The 24,174-nt window shown below is 48.8% G+C and overlaps 1 long non-coding RNA gene across 1 annotated transcript; it reads right to left on the reverse strand.

Annotated features, from left to right (window-relative positions):
• Positions 1-21,273: 21,273 nt before the first annotated feature.
• Positions 21,274-23,951, reverse strand: LOC123112990 (uncharacterized). Its single transcript, XR_006455835.1, has 2 exons — positions 23,585-23,951; positions 21,274-21,592 (listed from the first exon to the last, which is right to left on the reverse strand). It is a non-coding gene; the product is annotated as an uncharacterized lncRNA (long non-coding RNA).
• Positions 23,952-24,174: the final 223 nt, after the last annotated feature.

Raw genomic sequence — 24,174 nt, forward strand, 5'->3', positions numbered from 1 at the left:
TATCAGAATGAACAAGGGGGTTTTTCTTGCCTGGCACTTTTGAAGATAGTATAGTTCTTCATCGGTGTCATCGATCACGTCGTCGGAACCACGTCTATCGAGAGGGGACAAAAACCAACGACAGAGAAGGAAACACAATCAATGCAATGCACAATGTGATGCATGATCATGACATGGCAATATGCTATGGATTGAGCTAATGCAACTAAAACCAGAAGGGTTTGGGTCGTTTTGAACCAAAGGTTCGATCCCAAGCTCAACTTACGAATTTAAATAGTGCCTTATCATGTTTTGATATAAACAGCAGGTTTAAGTTACTTTAACATGCATGAAACCAGTGCAGATGGATAGATTGGATTTTTCTGATCATTTTTCATATATAACTTATTTCATTTGGAGTTACGTTTGAATTTCTATGATTTTTAGAAGTTTATACTATTTTCTGGAATTTCCTGGTTTATTTTTAAATCAGAAAATGATTTAATACGACAGCTTGACGTCAGTGTGACGTCAGCAGGTCAACAGGTCAAACCTGACGGTTGGGACCCACATGTCATTGGCTCATGGTTAACTGGGGATTAATCCCGTGTTGACTGGGGTTTAACCCACCGCGGGGCCCACACGTCAGCGTCTGCTAGGGGGGGTTAGTTAGAGCTAACGCTGGGGTTAACCAGCGGCTAATCGGCGGCGCTAATCCGGCGCGGCGACGATCGCTGGCCGGCCGTTTTCGGCCACGACTGGACGCACCGAGGGCACGGGAGGCAAGCTCGTGCTCTCCTGCATCCAGGGGAGGTGTCAGAAAGTCGCGGGGTGGCCTGGTTCGCCGACAGCGAGCACTTGGGTGGCCGCCGGAGTTCGGTGTGTGCGGCATTTGCGGCTAGAGCATGTGGCGGAGCAAGTTAAGCAGCGGAGCGGCAACTACGGACCAGTAGGAGCACAACCATGTGCTCAGACGCAAGCTTTGGGTGCCCTGGCCACGGCGGCGGCGAGCTTCGGTTGCGGTGGGGACGCAAGCTAGAGGAGGAGAACGGAGGGGGAGAGCAAGGGGGAGGCAACAGGAGCTCACAGCAAAGCCGGCAGAGGTCTCAGCGGGCTCGGGGACGCTAGGGAGACGGTGGATCGATGGCGGCGATCTCCTATGGCCATGGAAGAAGATGAGGTCGAGGACGACGTTGCAGAGCTCCCGCGGTTGAACGGGTTGGCGTAGACGATGTAGGAGTCGACGGCGGTTCTTCTGGGCGCATCAACCAGGCGAGGGGTGGACGGTGGCCGTGGCTACGGCGAGCGGCGGCGATGGTAGTGTGTCGGTGGTGCTATGGGAGAGAGCATAGGGGAAGGAGGGATCCAGGAAGAGTGAGAGAGGGTCGAGGGGGCTGCGTGGCACTCGTAGGCGCGTCGGGGCAGCCGCGGGAAGCAGGAGGTGGCGAAGCGCGTGGTCGCGCGCGCGAGGCACACGCCCGGCGTCCTTCTATCTAGAGGAAGGGGATGACTGGCAGCGGCCAATGGGCTGGTGTCGGTGTCAAAACCGGCGGATCTCGGGTAGGGGGTCCCGAACTGTGCGTCTAGGCGGATGGTAACAGGAGACAAGGGACACGATGTTTTTACCCAGGTTCGGGCCCTCTCGATGGAGGTAAAACCCTACTCCTACTTGATTAATATTGATGATATGGGTAGTACAAGAGTGGATCTACCACGAGATCAGAGAGGCTAAACCCTAGAAGCTAGCCTATGGTATGATTGTTGTTCGTCCTACGGACTAAAACCCTCCGGTTTATATAGGCACCGAAGAGGGTTAGGGTTACACAGAGTCGGTTACAATGGTAGAAGATCTACGTATCCGTATCGCCAAGCTTGCCTTCCATGCCAAGGAAAGTCCCACCCGGACACGGGACGAAGTCTTCAATCTTGTATCTTCATAGTCCAGGAGTCCAGCCAAAGGTGATAGTTTGGCTATCCGAACACCCCCTAATCTGGGACTCCCTCAGTAGCCCCCGAACCAGGCTTCAATGGCGATGAGTCCAGCGCGTAGATTGTCTTCGACATTGCAAGGCGGGTTCTTCTCCAAATCCTGTGTACCTGTTGATAGCGTCCGGCTTCTCGTAAATATTTCACTCCTTGGCTTCCACGCCCAATAATGGCCATCTTCCACGTGTTGAACGAATGCGAAAATCTAGGGTATTTTTACATTTACCCCCCTAGCTGCACAAATGAGCTGCCTATAAAGGAGATGAGGATCTAGATCCGAGTCACACCATCCTCCCTTCACGAGCATTCATCAGAGCGCATCTGACAGAAATCCATTCCATCATGGACAGTCGATGCGGCTCCTCCTCTCGCCCTCCCAGCCCTCAGCCTGGAGATTGGGAGAGATGCTCTGTCCCGCACAACGAGTTAGTGACACTCCAAACCAAGGGATTTCTTCCCCCAGCCTTCATGGTTCCGGTTCGAGCCGAACTCGCCACCTATAAGGGCAGAAAGCAAGCGGAGAGCGTCCCCAGCCCCTCCAAAGGAGAGCGGGTATGCCTTGTCCCTTATTTGATAAGAGGGCTCGGATTTCCAATTCATCCCTTACTCCAGGGGCTCCTGGAGTTCTACGGCCTCCAGTTGCACAACCTTACGCCTACCTCCATTTTGCATATTGCGGGCTTCGTGGCCCTTTGCGAGCTGTTTTTGGGCATCGAGGCTCATTTTGCGCTATGGAAGAAGTTGTTCTGCCTTGTGCCCCGTTCTCAAGAGGGGTCAATATATCAAGTGGGCGGAGCCGAACTATGGCGCATCGCTGGGACCGGATATCTATCCGGAACCCCGAAGAAGGCGTCCGAAGACTGGCCTTCGGAATGGTTTTATATAGAAGATGTCCCCCTGTCGGACCCTGTTCGGATCGGCCTCCCTGAGTTCAATGATGCTCCTTTGAAGAAACGTCTAAGCTGGCGTCCACGGAGCCCTCAGAAGGAAAATGACAGGGACGTCCTTTACCTGATGAGCCGAATTAGGCTGTTAGGTCATTCCGGACTGACCATGATTGGGGTCATGGCCACATGCATTATGCGGGGGGTGCAGCCGCTCCAGTATAGAGGCCACCCCATGTGGGATTTCAAAGGGGAGGATGATGCCACCCGCTGCGGCCGTAAGGGGCCGGGATCGGTCGCTGATCTGATGAAGATCTTGTCCGCATTGTACAAGGGAGAAGAGGAGGAATTTCTCCGCGTCAATCCGCAGGACGGATTTTCTATGTACAATCCTCCAAGCTGGGTAAGCGGACATTTCTTTTTGCCCATCCAATCCATATTCCCATAGTCAAGTATCTCATTTTGCGATTTCAACGCAGGAACTGCGCCAGGCCGTAAGGGATATAAACAGCCCGCGTCCACAACCCGAGGATCTGGAACGGTTCCTCGATCCGACCTCCCAAGAGGATCTGGACATATCGGTGGAGCTAATTGATGGGGTATTTCACCAACTGAGCATCGATAATGCCTTGGTCGCCATTACGGCCGATTACCCCGGAATACTTCCAGCCTCACAGGTAACTGAGACCGAAGTCCCAATACTTTGAAAATGACCCATCCGTGCTTATTTTTAATCACCGTATACTAATGGTGTTTCGTAGGGGAAGTCCTTGAGGCGGAAGGCCGAGCCTGCGGCGGCTAGTCAACAAGGGACAGCAAGGCCCAGCAGGCTGAAAAGGACTACGGTCCGGATTGAGATGCCGGCACAACGGTATAGCATGTCATCTTACTCCCAGGTTTTATTCCCGGAAGGCATACTAACACTTGTGCTCTTTTCAGGAAAAAGAGCGCTCGCCGGACTCTATCCGGAGAGGTTGCCCATCAAGCCTCTGTCAGCCAAGCTCCAATGCCAGGTCCAGAAGCGGAGGCGGACACGAGGCATGTGTCGGACGCTCCTCCGACAGAGGAAGCCGACATGTTATCTGCCACCAATTCCGAGGTGGAGAGTGCCATGAATCACAGGCGTTGCCGGACAGTTCTTCGTGATGCATGTTTCTCCCCAGAGGCATCGGATGCCTTCAATTCGGGAGATGCGCACCTCCGTGCCACTCAAAATGGTCTAGCCAGAGCCACGGAGCAGTAAAGACATACGAGTGAGAAAAATTGACAGTTATATATGCCAGTAGCCCCCGAGACTTGAAATAGTTAGAATAACTGATTTAAGGATCATTTATTATGCAGGATCTTACAGAAAAGAATACCCAACTGTCCCAGGAGCTGGATGAGTGCAAAGCCCAACTTGAGGCCGCACTAGCTGCGGCAGGGGAAGCCAAAGAGACCCCCTCTGGTAATATATGCTTCAAAAGATAAGTAGTTTGTGAAGTGCGGCATGTGTATAAGTCTGACAATAACATTGCAGATGGTGCCGGGGTAGATCCGGACAAGCAACAGCTCTTGCGCTGGTTAAAGGCCAGCGAGAACATGCTTACGAGGGTGAGGCAGGAGAAAAATAATCTCCAAGATGCCAACACCCAGCTGGGTGAAGAACTAAAGGATGTGCGTGCCCAGCTGTTTGACTCCGTTAAGGAGAATCGGCGGCTTCGATGCGGCATGTTTAGTAAGTGCTTGAACGAACTTTGAAAAAAGAGTTCGGCAAGGAAGTCGACTAACAGAGTTATGTCTGTAGGTATGCTCACAGGTCGTCCTGCAGAGGAAATGCCCGGTTCTATGGGTGACCTTCTTCCGGAGCTCTTACAACTGCACGAACGAGTTCGGCAGGTGATGAAAGGCATCGCCCAGGCCTTGTGGCCATCTGTCTCCCTGCCCAAAGCCCTTGGAGAGCTTGCAGAGAGGCTTCAGGGAGCGCAGCGGCGCTTCCGATTATGGAAGATATCAGCCTGCCGTCAAGGCGCTAGGGAGGCCTGGGCCATGGTGAAGACGCGGTACACGAAGGCTGACCCGAACCACATGGCCGAGGTCGAACCTGTGGGGCCCGATGGGAAGGAGGTCCCTGTGAGCTTAGTGTACGGCCAAGTAGAGTTGGTCGCAAAGTATTCCCAGCAGGACTGTAAACTAGACAGCCTGTTAGATGGCACTGAAGAGGAATACAATCAGTCGAATTGACTATGTAATTTAAGATGACATGTAAAATGCCTTCTAGCCGGATTGTAGATCGTTTGTCGTAGCGGACCTTTTCGCTTCAACCTCGGGACCCAATAGTCCGGAGTGTGTCCGAATACCCTCGCAGTTATATAAGAACCGGGGCATGCGTGGAGACCAGGCGTAGGGGTCATTAGTGCTTTATCAGACAAGTGCCCAACTAGTTACGTTATATTACATGGTTAGTAAGAAACATCTTCCAGGAAGAATAGTTCCGTTAGGGGTTCCTTTCCCAGGGAGGCATGCCCTAAAGTGCATGTCCGGACTGCGAAAAAAGCAGAAAAACATCTGGGGGCAGATAAATAAATAGGTAAGAAATCGTCTTTTAGTTCACCAACCGAATATTCCCTTAAGAACGCTAGCTTTCGGCTTCACCCAGTCTGAGGTACACATCCGGCTGACCCGGTAGTAACAATCGCAGAGGTGCTCCCTTTACCACCTAGCCAAACAATCGGGAACGTAGGGGTAAGCACAGGAGCCAGGCGACCCAGCTTGGCCAAAACCTAAGTCATATCGATGCATATAATGGTGAATAAAAGGTACATGCGGAAGTGTGACACATGTGTTGGGCATGAAGCCTGTATAAATAAGCTTATGTTAAAGAAGCCCCCAGGTATAATGAGCGCGGATAGCGCGTCAAGTGTGTGCGAACAAAGCGCGAACGAGCCTTCAAAGGCTGTAAGAGAAAAGTAGGGAGAAGGGGAGAAATATAAGACAGCTACTGTATAAAATATAGACGGAGGAAGGAGACGAACTCAGAATCCGGCGCTAGGCATAGAATCTTCGGAGACGGGATGCGTTCCATGGGTTCGGCTCGAGTCGGTTATCCGATGCATTTCGCAGACGGTACGCTCCGCCGGTCAGGACTTGGTCGATGATGAAGGGACCTTCCCATTTGGGCTTGAGTTTGTCCTTTTTCTTGTTCGGCAGGCGTAGAACTAACTCGCCAACATTGTAAGTTTTGGCCCGTACTTCTCTACATTGATATCTTTGAGCCTGCTGTTGATAGAATGCGGAATGGGCTTTTGCCACGTCAAGCTCCTCCTCCAAGGCGTCCAAACTGTCCTGCCAATCGAGCTCGGCTTCTCTTTCTTCGTACATGCGCACGTGAGGTGAGTCATGAATTATATCGCAGGGCAAAACTGCCTCTGCGCCGTATACCATAAAGAATGGTGTGAATCCGGTAGTGTGATTCGGCGTGGTCCGCAGCCCCCAGAGTACGGAGTCGAGCTCCTCTACCCAGTGTGTGTTAGATTCCTTGAGGGACTGCACTAGTCTGGGTTTGATGCCGCTCATGATTAGACCATTTGCTCGCTCGACTTGACCGTTAGTTTGAGGGTGATAGACTGAAGCATAGTCGAGCTTGATTCCCATGTTTTTACACCAGAGTTTGACCTCATCGGCCGTGAAGTTCGTGCCGTTATCAGTGATGATACTATGGGGGACGCTGTAACGGTGTACGACCCCTGATATGAAGTCTATCACTGGTCCGGATTCGGCCATCTTAACAGGTTTGGCCTCTATCCATTTGGTGAATTTATCCACCATGACCAGTAGGTATTTTTGCTTGTGGGTTCCTCCTTTAAGGGGTCCAACCATGTCAAGCCCCCAGACCGTGAAGGGCCAGGTGATGGGTATAGTTTTGAGGGCGGTGGGTGGCATGTGGCTTTGATTAGCAAAGAGCTGGCAACTGACGCATCATTGGACTAAGTCCTGAGCGTCTGCCCGGGCTGTCGGCCAATAAAATCCTATACGGAAGGCCTTGCCTACAAGGGCCCGGACTGTGGCGTGGTGCTCGCCGAGTCCGGCATGAATTTCGGCCAGAAGATTCCGCCCTTCCTCTTCGGAGATACACCTTTGAAGGACTCCGGTTGTGCTTTTCTTATAAAGCTCTCCCTCGTGGACCTTGTAGGCTTTAGATCGCCGCACTATGCAGCGGGCCTCATTTTGGTCCTCGGGAAGTTCCTGCCTGGTTAGGTAGGCTAGGAATGGTTCTGTCCGCGGGGCGATGACTACCATTATTACGTGGGCTGAGAATGTTACTTCGTTGGCAGAACCACCAATTGTGTCAGAATGTTGGTGTCGGGCAGTGCGGTTGGGTCCGGGTTGTTATTTCCAGACTCCCCCTCCCATAGTATGGATGGCTTAAATAGCCTCTCTAGAAAGATGTTGGGAGGGACGGCATCACGCTTTGCGCCGATGCGTGCCAATACGTCTATTGCCTGGTTGTTATCCCGGGCTATATGGTGAAATTCGAGCCCCTCGAACCGAGCTGACATTTTTAGGACGGCATTGTGATAGGCTGCCATTTTCGGATCCTTGGCATCAAAGTCTCCATTTATTTGGGATATCGCGAGGTTCGAATCTCCGCACACCTCTAGGCGTTGAATGCCCATGGAGACTGCCATCCGGAGACCATGTAGAAGGGCCTCGTATTCGGCTGCGTTGTTGGAGTCCGTATACATTATCTGGAGTACGTATTGAACTGTATCTCCGGTTGGGGACGTCAGAACGACGCCAGCCCCCAGACCAACCAACATTTTGGAGCCGTCGAAGTGCATGATCCAGTTGGAATATGTGTCGTACTCTTTAGGGAGTTCGGCTTCAGTCCATTCGGTAACGAAGTCGGCCAAAACTTGCGACTTAATAGCTCGTCGTGGCTTATAGGTTATGTCGAACGGGAGTAGCTCAATGGCCCATTTGGCAATCTGGCCCGTCGCGTCATGGTTGTTTATAATGTCGTTAAGAGGTACTTCGGAGGCTACTGTTATTGAACACTCTTGAAAGTAGTGTTGCAGCTTCCGGGATGCCATAAACACCGCGTACGCTATCTTTTGATAATGCGGGTACCGTGACTTGCATGGAGTTAGGACAGTGGACACGTAGTAAACTGGTTTTTGAAGGGGGAACTTGTGTCCATCCGTTTCTCGTTCGACAACGAGTACCGCGCTTACAACTTGATGAGTTGTCGCGATATATAATAGCATTGGTTCGCCCATGTTGGGCGCGGCCAGGACCGGGTTTGTTGCCAATATGGCTTTTATTTCTTCGAGTCCGGCCGTGGCGGCATCCGTCCACTTCGAAGTGTTCGGTACGTCGGAGGAGGCGATAAAGGGGTAATGCCTTTTCTCCCAAACGGGAGATAAAGCGGCTTAGAGCCGCCACGCATCCAGTCAATTTTTGTATTTGTTTGAGGTCCTTTGGGATATCCAATTGTGATAGAGCTCGGATCTTGGCTGGGTTTGCTTCAATTCCTTTGCCAGATACAATGAAGCCCAAGAGCTTTCCGGCTGGTACGCCGAAAACGCATTTTTCCGGGTTGAGCTTGATGTCATATGTTCGGAGATTATCGAATGTGAGCCTCAAGTCGTCTACTAGAGTTTCGACATGCTTGGTTTTAACGACCACATTATCTACGTATGCCTCCACTATTTTGCCGATCTGGTTTGCCAGACATGTCTGAATCATGCGCTGATATGTTGCGCCGGTGTTTTTGACCCCGAAGGGCATTGTGTTGAAGCAGAATGGGCCGTATGGGGTGATGAATGCCGTTGCGGTTTGGTCGGGCTCTGCCATCTTAATTTGGTGGTAGCCTGAGTATGCGTCGAGGAAGCACAATGAATCGTGTCCTGCGGTAGCGTCGATAATTTGATCGATGCAGGGGAGGGGGAAGGGATCCTTTGGGCAAGCCTTGTTAAGGTCCTTGAAATCAACGCATAGGCGCCAGGATTTGTCCTTCTTTATACCATCACCAGGTTTGCTAGCCAGTCCGGATGTTTTATATCTCTGATGAATTCGGCCTTCAATAGTTTGGCTAGATCCTCTCCCATGGCCTGTCTCTTGGGTTCGGAGAAATGCTGAAGAGCTTGTTTGACTGGCTTGAATCCTTTTAGGATGTTTAGGCTGTGCTCGGCCAGCCGGCGTGGGATTCCTGGCATGTCTGAAGGGTGCCAGGCAAAAATGTCCCAATTTTCGCGTAGGAATTCTCGTAGTGCGGCGTTTACATCAGGGTTTAATTGTGCCCCGATGGAGGCCGTTTTTGTAGGGTCCGTTGGATGGACTTGGAATTTGACTATTTCGTCCGCCGGTTTAAAGGAGGTGGACTTGGATCTCTTATCGAGTATCACATCGTCCCTGTTCACCGTGGAGCACAGCGCAGTGAGTTCCTCAGCCGCTAGGGCTTCGGATAGTGCCTCAAGGGCCAGTGCGGCTGTCTTGTTTTCGGCGCGGAGTGCTATGTCCGGTCACTAGCAAGAGTGATGATTCCACTGGGCCCGGGCATTTTGAGCTTCATGTACCCGTAATGGGGTATAGCTTGAAAAATTGTGAATGCCTCTCGCCCTAATAGAGCGTGATATCCGCTGCTGAACGAGGCCACTTGGAACGTGACCTCCTCGGACCTGTAATTATCCGGCGTGCCGAACACCACATCCAGTGTGATTTTTCCTGTACAGCATGCTTCCCGACTGGGGATTATTCCTCTAAAGGTTGTGCTGCTTCGCTCAATGCGGGTCTAGTCTATTTCCATTTTTCTGAGGGTTTCCTCGTAAATGAGGTTCAATCCGCTGCCACCGTCCATGAGTACCTTGGTAAGGCGTGAAAGTGCGTTATATCGACTAGAGGGGGGGAATAGGCGATTTTTATGAATTCTTCACTGAGGAATTTGCCGGTGAGGAAATTCCTTACTGAAGAACTACTAGCAGCGGAATAAGTACACAGAAGTAAGCATAACAGGATACAAGCATGGTCATCATGATGAAATGAAGACTAGCACAGAGTACAGAAAGCGTAAACACAGGATAACACAAGACGAAGACAAACAGACTGAAGAAATTGAACTGAGGAAATTGAGAAAGTCTTCAGTCAAAGTCTTGAAGCACAGATATGAACAAACACTCAACACATTAATGAGGAAATGAAAGGGTTGAGGAAATAGAACCAGTTGGTTGGTGAAGACAATGATTTGGTAAACCAGTTCCAACTGTTGTCTTAGTTGTACGTCTGGTTGGAGCGGCTGAGTATTTAAACTCGAGGACACGCAGTCCCGGACACCCAGTCACTGAGCCGCAACTCAGGACACCCATTCCTCACCGTATTCTCCTTGAACTAAGACCACGCAGGCCTCGTCCAATCACTCGTGGTAAGTCTTCAGGTGACTTCCAAACCTTCACAGACTTGGTCACTCGGCGATCCACAATTCCTCTTGGATGCTCTAGACCTTGACGCCTAACCGTCTGGAAGAAGCACAGTCTTCAAAGGTAACAAGCGTCGGATCCACGCAGGATCAATTTCTTCAGTGATGCTCAATCACTTTGGGTTTGTGGGGGTTTGGTTTTGGATTTTCCTCACTTGATGATTTTCGCTCAAAGTCCTCGGAGGATGGGTTGCTCTCAAATGACAAGTGTCAAGTTCTCTCGGAGCAGCCAACCAACTAGTGGTTGTAGGGGGGCGGCTATTTATAGCCTAGGGAGCAGCCCAACATGATAAGACATAAATGCCCTTCAATGATATGACCGTTAGGTGGATAAGATATTTGGGACAGCTGGCGCGCAGCACAGCAACGGTCGGAATTTTGGCTCTCAAATTCCTCAGGGCTATCATGTTCCTCACTGTGTAGGCAATTCGCACTGGCGAATTCCTAACTCCTCAGTCAGAGCAAAGTCCTCAGTGACCAGAAGAACTGCGTCTCTGTCACTGAAGAAATTGACTGAACTGTATGAGATTTCCAATGGCTTCACTCGAAGGGATTGGTAGGTGTAGGATTTTGAGTTGAGCATCACATGGAAATTTTTCCTTAGTATTTCCTCGACCCCCTTTAACAGTACGGTGTTTCCTATGACTCAAGAAAGAGAAAATGAAACTACGAAAACAAAAGTCTTCACGCTTCATGTTCCTCAAATGAATACCAAGTCTTCAAGGTCACACCAATTTCTTCACTTTCAAAGTCTTCAGAAAGTCTTCAGTTGAAGAACTTCATTTTTAGGGGTCGACTTTCTCTGTAAATATCAAACTCTTCATAGACTTATAGACCTGTGTACACTCACAAACGCATCAGTCCCTTAACCTATAAGTCTTCAATACACCAAAATCACTAAGGGGCACTAGATGCACTTACAAGGCGAAAGTCGTCCACTATTGGACTGAGGACCAATGCGGCTGGTGCTCGGGCTGTTCAGAATTTAGGTTCGTCGCTGGCATTAAAGGTAATAGCCGTGTCACTCCATGGGTTTATTGTTGCTACTTGGTAGACTTCGGCAAGGCTGTGGAGTGTTCGTTTCCGCATATTATTTGATGCAAAAGTCTCTAAGACTGTTAATACCGTACTGCTATCCGTGGGCTGGTGCTCTAGAGTTAGAAGCTCTTCGCCACTTTTGGCCACCTACCGTAGTATCCAACATGCTCTAAGGCTATGAGTTGGAGTGGCGCCCTTTGTACTATGAATTTTGCAGGGTCCATTGAGCCATCCTTCCAGAACGGTTCCATGCCCTATAGAGGGTTTTTGCTTTTTGTTATTTAACCTAGGTGCCTGGTGATGATGCACCCTTTTATTTCGGACTGGGGTTTTATTCAGGGCCAGATTGTCCCAAATATTGATTTCGGTTTTCTAGGCGCTTTCCATCACACGGTACTTTCGTACTATGGACGCCAAGTCAGCGAAGCGTGTAATTTCACGACGACTTACGGCGTTGAGGATTCCCTTGTCCGTGCAATTATTGTAGAAGAATGAAATTGCGTCCTCCTCACGTCAATCCTTGATCCTGTTCATGACCAGGAGGAATCTGGCCCAGTAATGGTGTACTGTTTCTGCGGGCTCTTGCCGGATTTGGGATAGATCGCTTACGTTTGGGTGGGCGGGTGGAATTAAATTCGGAACCCCGTCCAATCTAAGACTCAGGGGCCAAGAAGTTTCCGAACTTGGAAGCTTGGGTTCTTGGATGTTGTCCAATGAATCTAGCCCGCTGCCTGACTTTAGGTTCAGGGCTTGAGTGACGTCCTCCCTCCACGGGAATCCAGCATGGAGGGATCGGGAATCCGGACATAGCTAGTCCTTAAAATAGAGGAAGGGTCGCCGTATTGTTCCTCAACCACGGCAACGTGGTGGGTAACCTGGGGAGAGTTGATCTCTCTTAGATCGGGTTTAGGCCCAATCTGGTCGTAGTCTGTAGCGACTCCCAGGGCCGCAATGCAATCCAAGAGCTCGTTTAAGGAAGAGAGCTCCATCGGATCTAACTGCTCGGCGAGTTCCGAGTTAACGTGAAGATTGCTTTCAATGACCCGAGAAGTCATCGTCGGCGCGGTAGCCGAACAGGCGGTCATAAGAAAACCACCTAGCCGGAGAGTTTGGCCGATGGCCAAAGGTCCTTTAGCAATAGTGTCGTCTTTAAAGACGGTGAGGGAGTCCTGGATTAGGGGGTGTCCGGATGGCCGGACTATAGCCTTTGGCCAGACTCCTGGACTATGAAGATACAAGATTGAAGACTTTGTCCCGTGTCCGGATGGGACTTTCCTTGGCGTGGAAGACAAGCTTGGCGATACGGATATGTAGATCTCCTACCATTGTAACCGACTCTGTGTAACCCTAACCCTCTTCGGTGCCTATATAAACCGGAGGGTTTTAGTCCATAGGACAGGACAACAATCATACCATAGGCTAGCTTCTAGGGTTTAGCCTCTCTGATCTCGTGGTAGATCTACTCTTGTACTACCCATATCATCAATATTAATCAAGCAGGAGTAGGGTTTTACCTCCATCGAGAGGGCCCGAATGTGGGTAAAAACATCGTGTCCCTTGTCTCCTGTTACCATCCGCCTAGACGCACAGTTCGGGACCCCCTACCCGAGATCCGCTGGTTTTGACACCGACATTGGTGCTTTCATTGAGAGTTCCTCTGTGTCGTCATCTCTAGGCCCGATGGCTCCTCTGATCATCAACAACGATGCGGTCCAGGGTGAGACTTTTCTCCCCGGACAGATCTTCATATTCGGCGGCTTTGCACTGCGGGCCAATTCGCTTGGCCATCTGGAGCAGATTGAAAGCTACGCCCCTGGCCATCAGGTCAGATTTGGAAGTTTGAACTATACGGCTGACGTCCGTGGAGACTTGATCTTCGATGGGTTCGAGCCGCAACCAAGCGCGCGACACTGTCACGATGGGCATGATCTAGCTCTGCCGTCGGACAGTGCCCTTGAGGCCGCACAAGTGTCCGCTCTGACCCTTAGCTCGGAGCCGACTGCACCGATCGAGGACGGGTGGCTGGACACCGCCTCGGGGGCTGCTATCTCTACGGCGATTGAGCCAAACACCAACCCTGTCCCACTACTAGGAAAAGGCCTACTAATGGCGCACCTAATTTGGCCATTAATGGCGCATTAGTGGTGCGCCATTAGTGCCACGCCATTAGTATATTTTACTAATGGCGCACCACTGGTGCGCCATTAGTATCTAGTATACTAATGGCGCACCTCTGATGCGCCATTAGTGTATACATAAGTGCGCCATTAGTATGCCTCCCAGGGGCCATGTATACCCAGGTGCTCTGGCATACTAATGGCGCACAGCAAAAAGATGCGCCATTAGTAACCTCGGCATACTAATGGCACACTGTTTAGTGATGCGCCATTAGTATACTTTGTCATACTAATGGCGCACTGTGATGTGATGCGCCATTAGTATGAATATTAGGTTTTTTTATTTTTTATTTTCTGTTTTTTGCGCAGGTTACAAAATGTATAATTGGACAAAATATAGACAGCACACATCAACAACAGATTCATCGAATACAATAGAAGATTAGTCTTTGAATACAATTCATCATATTAGTCTCCGAATAGAATTCATCATATTAGTCTCTGAATTGAAAAGACCGAACAAAGATAGAACATTATATTACAAGTCTCGAGACCACGAGTAGCGAGTTTGTCTTCACATTACAAGTCGATATCGATCATCTAAACTACCATCACATAGAAGAGAGCTGCGGTCATCACGATGAGCATCATCACGATGAAACTCGTCTTCATCTGGTTCCTCCAATGCTCCCTCCCCTCTCCCGCTAGATAGCGGGCATATCTAGATTCGGCCTCGACCCTAGTGGTGTACCCTTTGTAAATGTTACCGCTGAATCGGTGAACCTGTCTCCTACACTCCTCCCAGTCGTCGTAGACTCTGGGAACCTTACCCTTGTACACGACATACGTCGGCATCGCTATGCACTAGCCAAACGAAACGTTAGTACCAATTCACAGACAATACATAAGCAATATATAAGTATGCAACAGAACGATCGGAAGAGAAAAGCAAGACATTAATAGCATCGATTACATCTAAGTTGAACGACTCTCGAAACCAAAGAGACATACTACAAGTTCATTAAAGTTTAATTACAACATGAGCCAATCGATGTTTCACAACTAGACACAGCATCACTACTTTCGACTTGACTCAAGGGACCGGAGCATGGATGAAGCCGCCGTCTATCGTGGGAGTCATGAAATAACGGTCGTTGTCAGCCTGCATTTGTAGCATTGTGTCGATGTCACTGTTGGACGGTTGATTGTTGAGGTAGAACTGCCCCGAGGTACGAAGGACATCTTGATGGATGATTTCCGCAAACTCCGACTGGATGCGAAAGAATTCTTGTCGGAGGTCCGCGTCCTGGATTGCCGACACGCTCTTTGCCCAATCTTTGAGTTTACTCGGTAGCAGAAGTTGATGATGGTCCCGTACGATCGCCCGCATGTGATGGATGGCGTAGTAGGCACCCTTCTTACCGCCAGGCGGCTGCTTGACGCAGCAGAACGTCGTATTGTGGGAGAACACGTGCTTGCCGTACTTACGAATAGGCTTGGTGAAGGTGCCTCCAGATTTGGCGTAGCCGGGGAGAACATCATCAAGAACCTTCTTGACATTTGTGTAGTCTACGTTTGACTGACGGTCCGGGTTGAAATACGTGGCCATGGAATATTTGGGGCTTAGGAGGATGAGCGTGCAATGTGTGTCACTGCAGAAAACACGGAATGTTAAAATAAAAACGATCGAAATCTAAGAATTCATATGTTACGGGCCGGTTGAGGGGAGGACTTACTCGGGAAAGTAAGGCACGAGGAAGTTATCCTTATATTGGTTTGCCAGAATGACGCCTTCGAGGTAAGAACTCGCGACTTGCCGGTCCCCAGCGCTGCCCAAGATCTTGGCACGCATGTAGAAGGGGTCGACTATCACGATGTCCGGGGTCTTGTCGCGAATGATCCGCATCTCCATACTCAGCAAAAATAGCCGAACGAAGGTGTAGTGCAGCGGATGAAGGTTCAACATAGCATGGATGTCATCAAACCGCAGGACGATCGTACGCCCGATGGAGTTATCCACAAAGCCCTTGCCCTCTGGCACCTTGGCCGCGAAAACCGGGTATGCCACATCCTTCTCTCTGAGATGCTGCTTCTCCAAAGAAAGAACACTGTCATGCAGACTCCGCATAGCACCGGTTGCAGCATTGAGCATATTTGTCGGTAGCATCGCCCTACCCGCCACATGCACCCTCCTCGAGATATCCTTAGGTGAAGGTGGCCCGTCCTGAGCACGGATCGTACTCGGTGCCGGCTGGCTCGCACCCTTCTTAGTCTTTCTTTTGTGTGCCTTCTTCTTCTCCTGTAATGGGACCGAGTTCTGCTCACAGACCGCCTTCTTGAGTGTGTTGGGGCTGATAATATTTCGCACCTCGCCTATCTGAGGCTCGGTGAAGTCGGCAGCTAGAGGCGCCTCCTGAGAGCTGAACGCCAGACGGCGCCTGTTGCAACTTGGCTTCTCCGTGGTACCAGCTAGATCGCACACGTCTTTTGTTGGGTTGGGTTCTTGAGAAGGAGGCCCCATGAAGTCGCCATCGTACCCATGATCGGCAAAGTACTGATCGACATTGCCAAATGTATCGTTGTCGTCGTCGTTCTGATCCTGTGCCATATGCATGTTTGGATCCAGTGGCATAGGGATGTCCGGCACCGTTGCGGCGGTCTTGCCATGGGGCCGACTTGGCGCCGGCATGACTGGCGGTGTTGTCTTTGGGGTGGTGTCCCCCGCCCCCAAACGAATCTGGCTCTTTGGCCAAAGCAGGGGCCAGCTCAGGCAGGCGCTGAGGGTCATCACGTCATCATCGTCGGCCCCGACGGGTTGAATCGGAGGTAACAACTCGTCGCAGCCTGGCAGCACCCGAACCAGTTGAACCCTAAACAAGTTGGGTGGCATCTGGGTACCGTGGAACAAGGGGTTGCTCGGTTGAACGATTTTGCCCTTGGCGACATCGACCAACTCGTTGTTCACGAAGTGGAGGAGAGTGCACGGAACGTCGGCGGCGCCCTGCGAAAACATGTAGGGCGTCAGGGATGCCCAGTCAAAGGCAAGGAGATGAAGTCCTCGGCCGAGAGAGGCTTAATTAGTTACCGTGATGATGGCGTCGAGCTCGGCTAATGTCGAGGCACCGCCAACGGCGGGCGTGCAGTTGACGGAGGGGCCGCTTGCTGCAGAGGTGCCGGCCGGCGTACACCCGGGTGCATTAAGCTCCCGTGCCGGCGTCGGAGACACCAATGCCGCCTCCGCCGAAGGCACCAATGGCCCCGCCATCGCATTATGCGAGTTGCTGGCCGTGAAGCTAGGAATCGGGGGCGGCCCCTATTGGCCGCCCGCAATCCACGCACTCAACCCCGAGATCAAGGTAGGCACAATGGCGGTGATCGTCGCTCCGAGTCGTTGTTCCACTTGCTCTTGGACAATCTCCGGAATCCGCGCCACCTGTGCCTTGAGTTCTTCAACCTCGCGCGCCTGGCTTTCCAAGCTGGTCTTTTTCTCCTTCCACACACCAGCGGTATAGTATGACCCCCATTTTGTCGACAAGCCTTTGCCGGCCACACGACGAGCTGACGTCGGCTTACTGAGCTTATCCTTGTTCTTCATTACATTCAACGCCCTATTTAGAGTGGTGTCCCAAGGGTTGCTCTTAGTCGACCCCGCGCTACTGCTTTCAGTCGCCTGTGGAAGGAATGTGAACCATTTAGAAATTTGGCTTCATTAACTAGAATGCAACCATATGGAGCTAATTACGCGGGGGTGTATTCCTTACCAGAACAAGCTCAAGCTTCCTGGTCTTCGGATCCGTGGTAAGCTCCTTTGTTTTCGGGTCCTTCTTGTACCGGGCCCTGACAAAGTTCCTGGTCTGCTTGTCACCGTATTATCGAAGAGGGGCGGTAGGCCTTGCTCAGCACGGTCCACCTCCTCCTTGTCCCATATAGGCTCCGCCACTCTGTAACCGCCGGGACCGAGTGTGTGTTCCCCTATGTTCAGCTCCCGCATTTGTTTCCCCCAGTCACTTGATTGGGAGTTTGCGGTGCTCGAGCAATTGATCTTGAAGTCGTTGTAGTCATCTTCGGTGATCGAAAGATTTTTCTCCTTGATCTTCTGATAACTCTCACCTTTCTCGATCATTCTCTTCACATTGCTTTTCCAAGTAGACAGGGCCTTGCTCATCTTCGTGAGGGCAGCACTGTTCACTTTATTCCCTTTGAGGCTTGTGTTTGCAAATTCAGCGGGGAACTTGTATCGTTCGTGCAGCTTCGTGAAGAGGAGGTTGCGCAAATTCCCTCGGTCAGGATGCCTCAGGTTCTCGGTGTTGATCGAGACGGTGCTCAGGAGAATGCACCCGAGCTGAAGCGAGTACCCCTTGACTATTCGTTCGGGCGTCGTTGGATTCCCGTTGGAGTCCACTTCAGTAACTTCCTCCTTGAGGGTGAGGAGCACGATCGGGCGCCGGTCCTTCCGTTGCCTCTTCGGTTGGCTGCCATCTGTGCGTGCACCGCCATCATCAGTGGTGGCATCCTCGGCGGCACCATCAGTGGTGGCATTAGTGGGGTCATCCTCGGCGGTACCATCAGTGGTCTCAGGATCGGTGGGGAAGGCGGCGTCCTCATACAACTGAGGTTGGTCCTCCATCTCCTGGGACAGCTCCCAGAATACCTTGCCGCCCGAACCCCCGGCCTCATCGTTGTTGGCCATGTTTCTCTCTAAATAGGAACAAAGTTTGGTCAAAAAGTTGGTTATTGTTTAGGGTTTGTCGACACCGAGGCATCCTAAAAGCTAAGCTTTTATCATTGAGGGTTTTTCGACGCCGAGGCACCCTAAAAGCCTAAGCTTTCATCATTAGTCACAAGTATGCCATATGTCCTATTTTTAGCAAAGTCATGCTAAAATTCACAGAAAATTTCAGCATGACCTTTGCTGAAAATAGGACATATGGAGTACCCGAATTTGCTGGAACGGAAATTAATCGACATTCCAGCAAACTCAAGGGCCTCTCGGGTGGACAAGGCAAAAAAAAGCCTCCATCACAACAAAGCAAATCATTGCATGGGCATACAGATGTTGAAGTAAGAACGCCAGAAGTAGCATTAAACCATTTCCACAGTACTATGGTGATTTGAGATCATCTATTTATGTTCGCAAAGAGTAGTTTATGATCTAAGACTAAAAGGAAATGCACCAGCAGTACTAAATTGTCGGTCAATCTCCAAAACTGATCCCAGTATTTTAAACAGCCCCTAGCAAGAACACAAATGTGGAAGCAAGTCAATCGCACAACATAAGAAACAAATTGGCAGCTACTGGCTAGAGCTAGTATTATGTTATCATGTTTTCTGAACAGATTATAGGAACCTCAAATATATGACGTTTTGCAAATGGAGATTATAAGGAACACCGACATTCGGCAAGTTCACGGGTTACTACATTGTATATATGAGACTGAAAACATCAGTTTCGGAGAGATGAACTAGATAATAAAATTAGAAGATGAACTTGTAATAGTTTCACGAGGTTTGGTTGGACACTGTAAGTACACTTTCTACCTAACATCGTTCAAAACACAGAGTAATCTACTTGCAGAACAGTATGAGAACTTCCAATTTTTTTGTATATCATCATCATTTTTCATAAATAACTTTGCTTGATATGTCACCTTGGTTCAAATTAATGGAGGTTTGGGCTCTCTGATTTACTGGTTGTTGGTTGACTACTCTTTTCAATCAGATTTCTTGCGTCAAACTGGAGATAAACCTTTTCCATTAACAAAGGAATCTTGCCAGACTAAAGAAATTGTCAAATACCACCCGCTAACAAGAAAAGGAACAACATCTGAAGTTTTAAACACAAACAAGGAAAAGGGGTAGCATTTCAGTTTCTCAAAATGTTCAAGAACAGAGTACTGAACATTAGGTTTGACATCTGCATCGTCTTTCAACACAACCTACACATTCCAAACTGTAAGAAACTGAAAAGCACTTACTTAAATTTGTATGACCAGCCACCTACAATCGTATGACCAGCCACCTACAACTATCATCAAACAGCAAGGGGACAGACACCACTGCAACTACTAGGCAAATCAACCGCTGCAACTACCAGTACGTGTACCTCCACCATCTACAGCACAAAATAAAACAAAACTAAAGCCTAACACACCTACAATTAGGGGAGAAAAACAACCGCAAAGCTCCTAGAACCCGCAACTACAAGCTCCTAAACAACTATAGACCTAGAACCCGCAACTACAAGCTCCAACACAACTCAGGCGAGCAGATCATGTATTTGACTAGACAGTGCACAACACAACAAATCAGCAAGCAATGAATTGAAGCTAACCCTAAATCAGAGGTTGGGGAATTGGAAAATGGTACCTCAAATTAGGCTGAGCCGAGTGCCTGAGTGAAGACCGGGCGGTGGGCGGCTGCGGTCGGAGCAGGGCAGCAGGGTTGCGGCCACGGGTGGTGGCGCGGCTGGCGCCGAGCGCCGGGCAGGCCGAGGGTGCGACGAAGAGACAGGCGGCGGGCCGGCGGCGGCGGGACGAGGACGACGGGGACGGCGGCGGCGGGACGAGGACGACGGGACGAGGACAAGGACGATGGGGCGGCGTCGCGGCGTCGGGGCGGCGTCGGGGCGGCGTCGAGGCGGCGGGGCAGCGGCGTCGGGGCGGCGTCGAGGCAGCGGGGCAGCGGCGTCGGGAAAGGGGATCGAGGGCGAGGGCGAGGGAGAGAGAGGGGATCGAGGGCGAGGAGAGAGGTGGGCCGCCGGGGAGGAACTATGGATGGGGGCGGCACAATACTAATGGCGCACCACCCCTCGGTGCGCCATAAGTACATCCAAACTAATGGCGCACCTCACCCTGGTGCGCCATTAGTAAAAAAATTTATGCTCGAGCCAACAGGTTATATTCCACCTGACCTGATCCACATCAAGCTCCCTCTACTAGCTCGATTGGTCAGTAGCCAGTTCTCACACCAGGAGGTCCTGGGTTCGATTCCCAGGCTCCACAATTTTTTTCATTTAAAATGTTGTTTGATACTTATTTGTGTTTAAATATGTTCAAACTTGTTTAAATCATAACATTAATATTTTTTTTTATAAGACAGTAATAATTTTTTAAAAATATCATCAAACAGTAATGCCGGTGGAGCGGGGGAGGGTGCGGGGGTTGCGGGGGGTCGGCGGCGGCGGTTGAGTAGGGGAGGGGTGCGAGGGGTCGGCGGCGGCGGTTGAGTATAACTACAACAGGACATGGCTTTAGTAACATGGTGTTGTGTTACTATAGGCCCAAAACAGTGTTACTAGGCCACATAGTAACACAATTTGAAATGTGTTCCATTAGACCGTGTTACTAAGTAGTGTCCACTGTCACATATAGTAAATGTTACCATATATTAAAAAAATGAGTTACAGCTACATTATAGTAACATGCATATTATGTGTTACTAAACGCGTTAGTAACACATATTTATAACTATAGTAACACTCGTGGTAACATATTTTTGTAGAAGTAAAACAGTGTTGTAACATGTTTTTGTAACTATGGTAACACAACTTGTAACATAAAATCCAAATACCATAACACTATAATCATCTATCTTAGTAACACATTTTGTAACTATAGTAACACCATCAGTAACACTACTATATTATTATGGCAACATAATTAATGTATCTATTTTTTAAATCAACCACAAAAGTAGGTATCCATTTTATGGAATATACATTTATTTAATAAATCACTACAACTGCTGAAATAGTTCATTATTTTACTTTGATGCTTAGCACCATTAAAATGATAGAGAAATTGAAGTGCAACAGATAGACAAATTAAAAATATCAAAGGTATTTATTATGAATATACAAGAGTGCGGGATACATATGCATTACAATAAATAAATACCAATGTTATTGGTGCAACAACATATCATTCGTATCAATTTGACTATAAGAACACGCCTATGAAGAATATTACATCATAGCATTTACATCAATTCGACCAAAGAAAAAGGTCTTGTGAATGGCATTACATTTTTCAATCTATAAATGTAAACTATGGTTATTGCTAAGTAAAATCTTCTAGTTTTATATGCTTCATCCAATCGGAGAACTCAGCTGCAACTCAATTATCCTTCTTTTGGATCTGTAAAAGAAAACTGGACCTTAGAGTTATGTGATTAAATGTACACAAATATAATTTTAGAATCTGGAAGAAAAGACTTCAACTTACAAAAGCTCAAGGCCATGCAATTAAGTATCCTAAAGCAAAAGCAACAACAATTCTCTTGCAATCATAAACTTACCTTACTAACTCCTCGTTATCCGGAATAGGCTCATCCATGCACACAAGTGCAAATTCGGGACTTAAGTCAATAGCACCAACCTTAGTTTCTAGATCACCACTCCAAATAGTAGCATATGCAACATTACATTTGTTTGAATATGTTAAATTCTTTAAAACTACTCTCTCTGTAAAGAAATATAAGAGCGTTTAGATCACTAATTCAACGCTCTTATATTTCTTTACACAGGGAGTACTTTGGAACTAACCTATATTATGATCAATATTATCATTCAACGGCAATGACAAAAGAATTTGCATGAACAATGTGTCAATGGTGCACATGGTCATAGTTCAAGAAAATTGTGATGACCATTCAGTTCGCTAGGTATACACATTCAAGTGGCAAGTGGGACTAATAGAGGGATGCCCACATTGCACTCATGTGTTAAGCGGGTGTTCGTGGGCAGCCGGCAATAAACTTGTTGTCTTTGCTTGCCCACATAATGCCATTTAATACCACATAGTAATAAAATGATCCGCTATTGTAATAAAGAGTATAATAGTCAACACGCGGCAGATGTGTGGTAAGTAACCACAAAAAAAATGAGTTCGGACAATTCTACTTAGCTCTTGTACAAATCAATACTAACTTATTGTATTTGGACATTAGTTGAACACGGCAACACAAACAACTATCAATCAGGTCACTACATGAGCAAGCACATGCAAAGTGGCCCCCGGTGCAAAAATTTCAGAGTGGCAAAGCATAAGCATACTATTGACAAATCAGGAGCAGAGCATCTGCGTAGTGTTGTGTGTGTGTGCTTGTTGTTGTGTTGGGCATGTGTGTGTGTATGTGCTTTCTAGTACCTAACCAAAGTACTCGCAAGATGTTTTCTAACAGCAGACATTTCCATGGCAAAGTTATAAAGAATATAAACATTCTATGTGAATTATCAATGAGCGCGTCCATATGACTACATAAACAAATACCTGGAACCAGTAGCCATCATTACAGTGGCTTTAAGCAACATGGAACTGAATGCATAAACCCTTGAGGTGTCGACACTAACCATGCTCCCCACAAACATTTTGTAAGAGTAAAATGATAAATAACTTAAGATGGAAATAGATGTACAGCCAAGAGCTACAGACTATAAGCACGCAGTGAAACATATATTCAACAAATTTGGAATTAAATGTATAACCTTTTTTGCGCATAATGTAACCAGGGTGGATACTTGGTGAAAGGTGATGGAGTCTTACATTTACCTAAATAAAAAGGTAACCCTGATGGGTACTTGGTAAAAAGTGATGCTATCACCCATTGGATTATATCAAACTAGCATATGAGATTGAGACACAAGAAATATAATAATTAAAGTGAAATAAACAGACAAGCTTCTACTGTATTATCATACTGATAATTGGGATATACTACACTAAAATAATCATACATTACTAGAACCCTTACCATGAAAAGCACTATGTATTACACCTACATTCCCTGTCAGTAAAGTACATGTCCGTGTTGCTCTTCACAATTTCTACTACCCAATTTGACACTCGGTAGACATATTTAGCTGAATTAAAAAATCGCACAAGTATTCGGGTATGTATGTATATGTGCCAGTTTGAGACTGTGCGAGTATGTATGGATATGTGATGGGTATTCGGGTATGTACATCTCGACCATGGGCAGGAACACGTACGTACTATTATTATTAGCAGGAGAATCAATTAGCAGCGGGCATGTACCCTCAATGTCGTCCTCGCATCTTGCTCCTCTTGGCACTAGTACACAAACAAGCAAGCAGCCTGCTGGATGGATTATTGTGGAAGGTAGCTTACATATGGATGGATTCCTCGTGGATGATAGCAGATGACGAGGACCGGTGGCTCCTAGGGCGGGAGGTGCGCATGGTCCATGCGCTAGTTCTGCTCAAGCCGCTTCAATTCTTCATGGCCGCCCGGAGGAAGGGATGGCTAGCTGCCGACGGCCCCGGCTAGATCTGCCCAGGACTCCGGCGGCTGCGCGCTCCTCATGGCCGCCTCCTCGGGCCTCCTCGAGCCTGGTGGGGAGGAGGGAACGACCCTGGGGCCGAGGGTTGCGTTGGCGACCTACAGAGAAAGGGGCGAGCGGCGACTGCGGCATGAGGCCTTCAGGCGACTTGCGGCGGCGGCTTGCGGCGTGGTATGCGGTGGCTTCGATGGGTAGGCTGCGTGTGAAGGGATAAGGAGAGAGAGGAGATAAAAGGATAGGGCACCCACTGGGCAGCAGCCGTTAGATCTAAGCAAATCCAACGGTTACGACGTGTGATCCGTGGGAGGGATACATTGACCAATCAAAATACAATGTTTTTAGTGTAATATTTTTACACTCGGTAAAATTTTAATCTTTTTTTCCTTTTTTCTCCACTTATCTTTTTCTTTCTTCTTTT

The sequence above is a fragment of the Triticum aestivum genome, chromosome 5B (genome assembly GCF_018294505.1).
Source record: "Triticum aestivum cultivar Chinese Spring chromosome 5B, IWGSC CS RefSeq v2.1, whole genome shotgun sequence".
In the NCBI taxonomy this organism is placed as follows: domain Eukaryota; kingdom Viridiplantae; phylum Streptophyta; class Magnoliopsida; order Poales; family Poaceae; genus Triticum; species Triticum aestivum.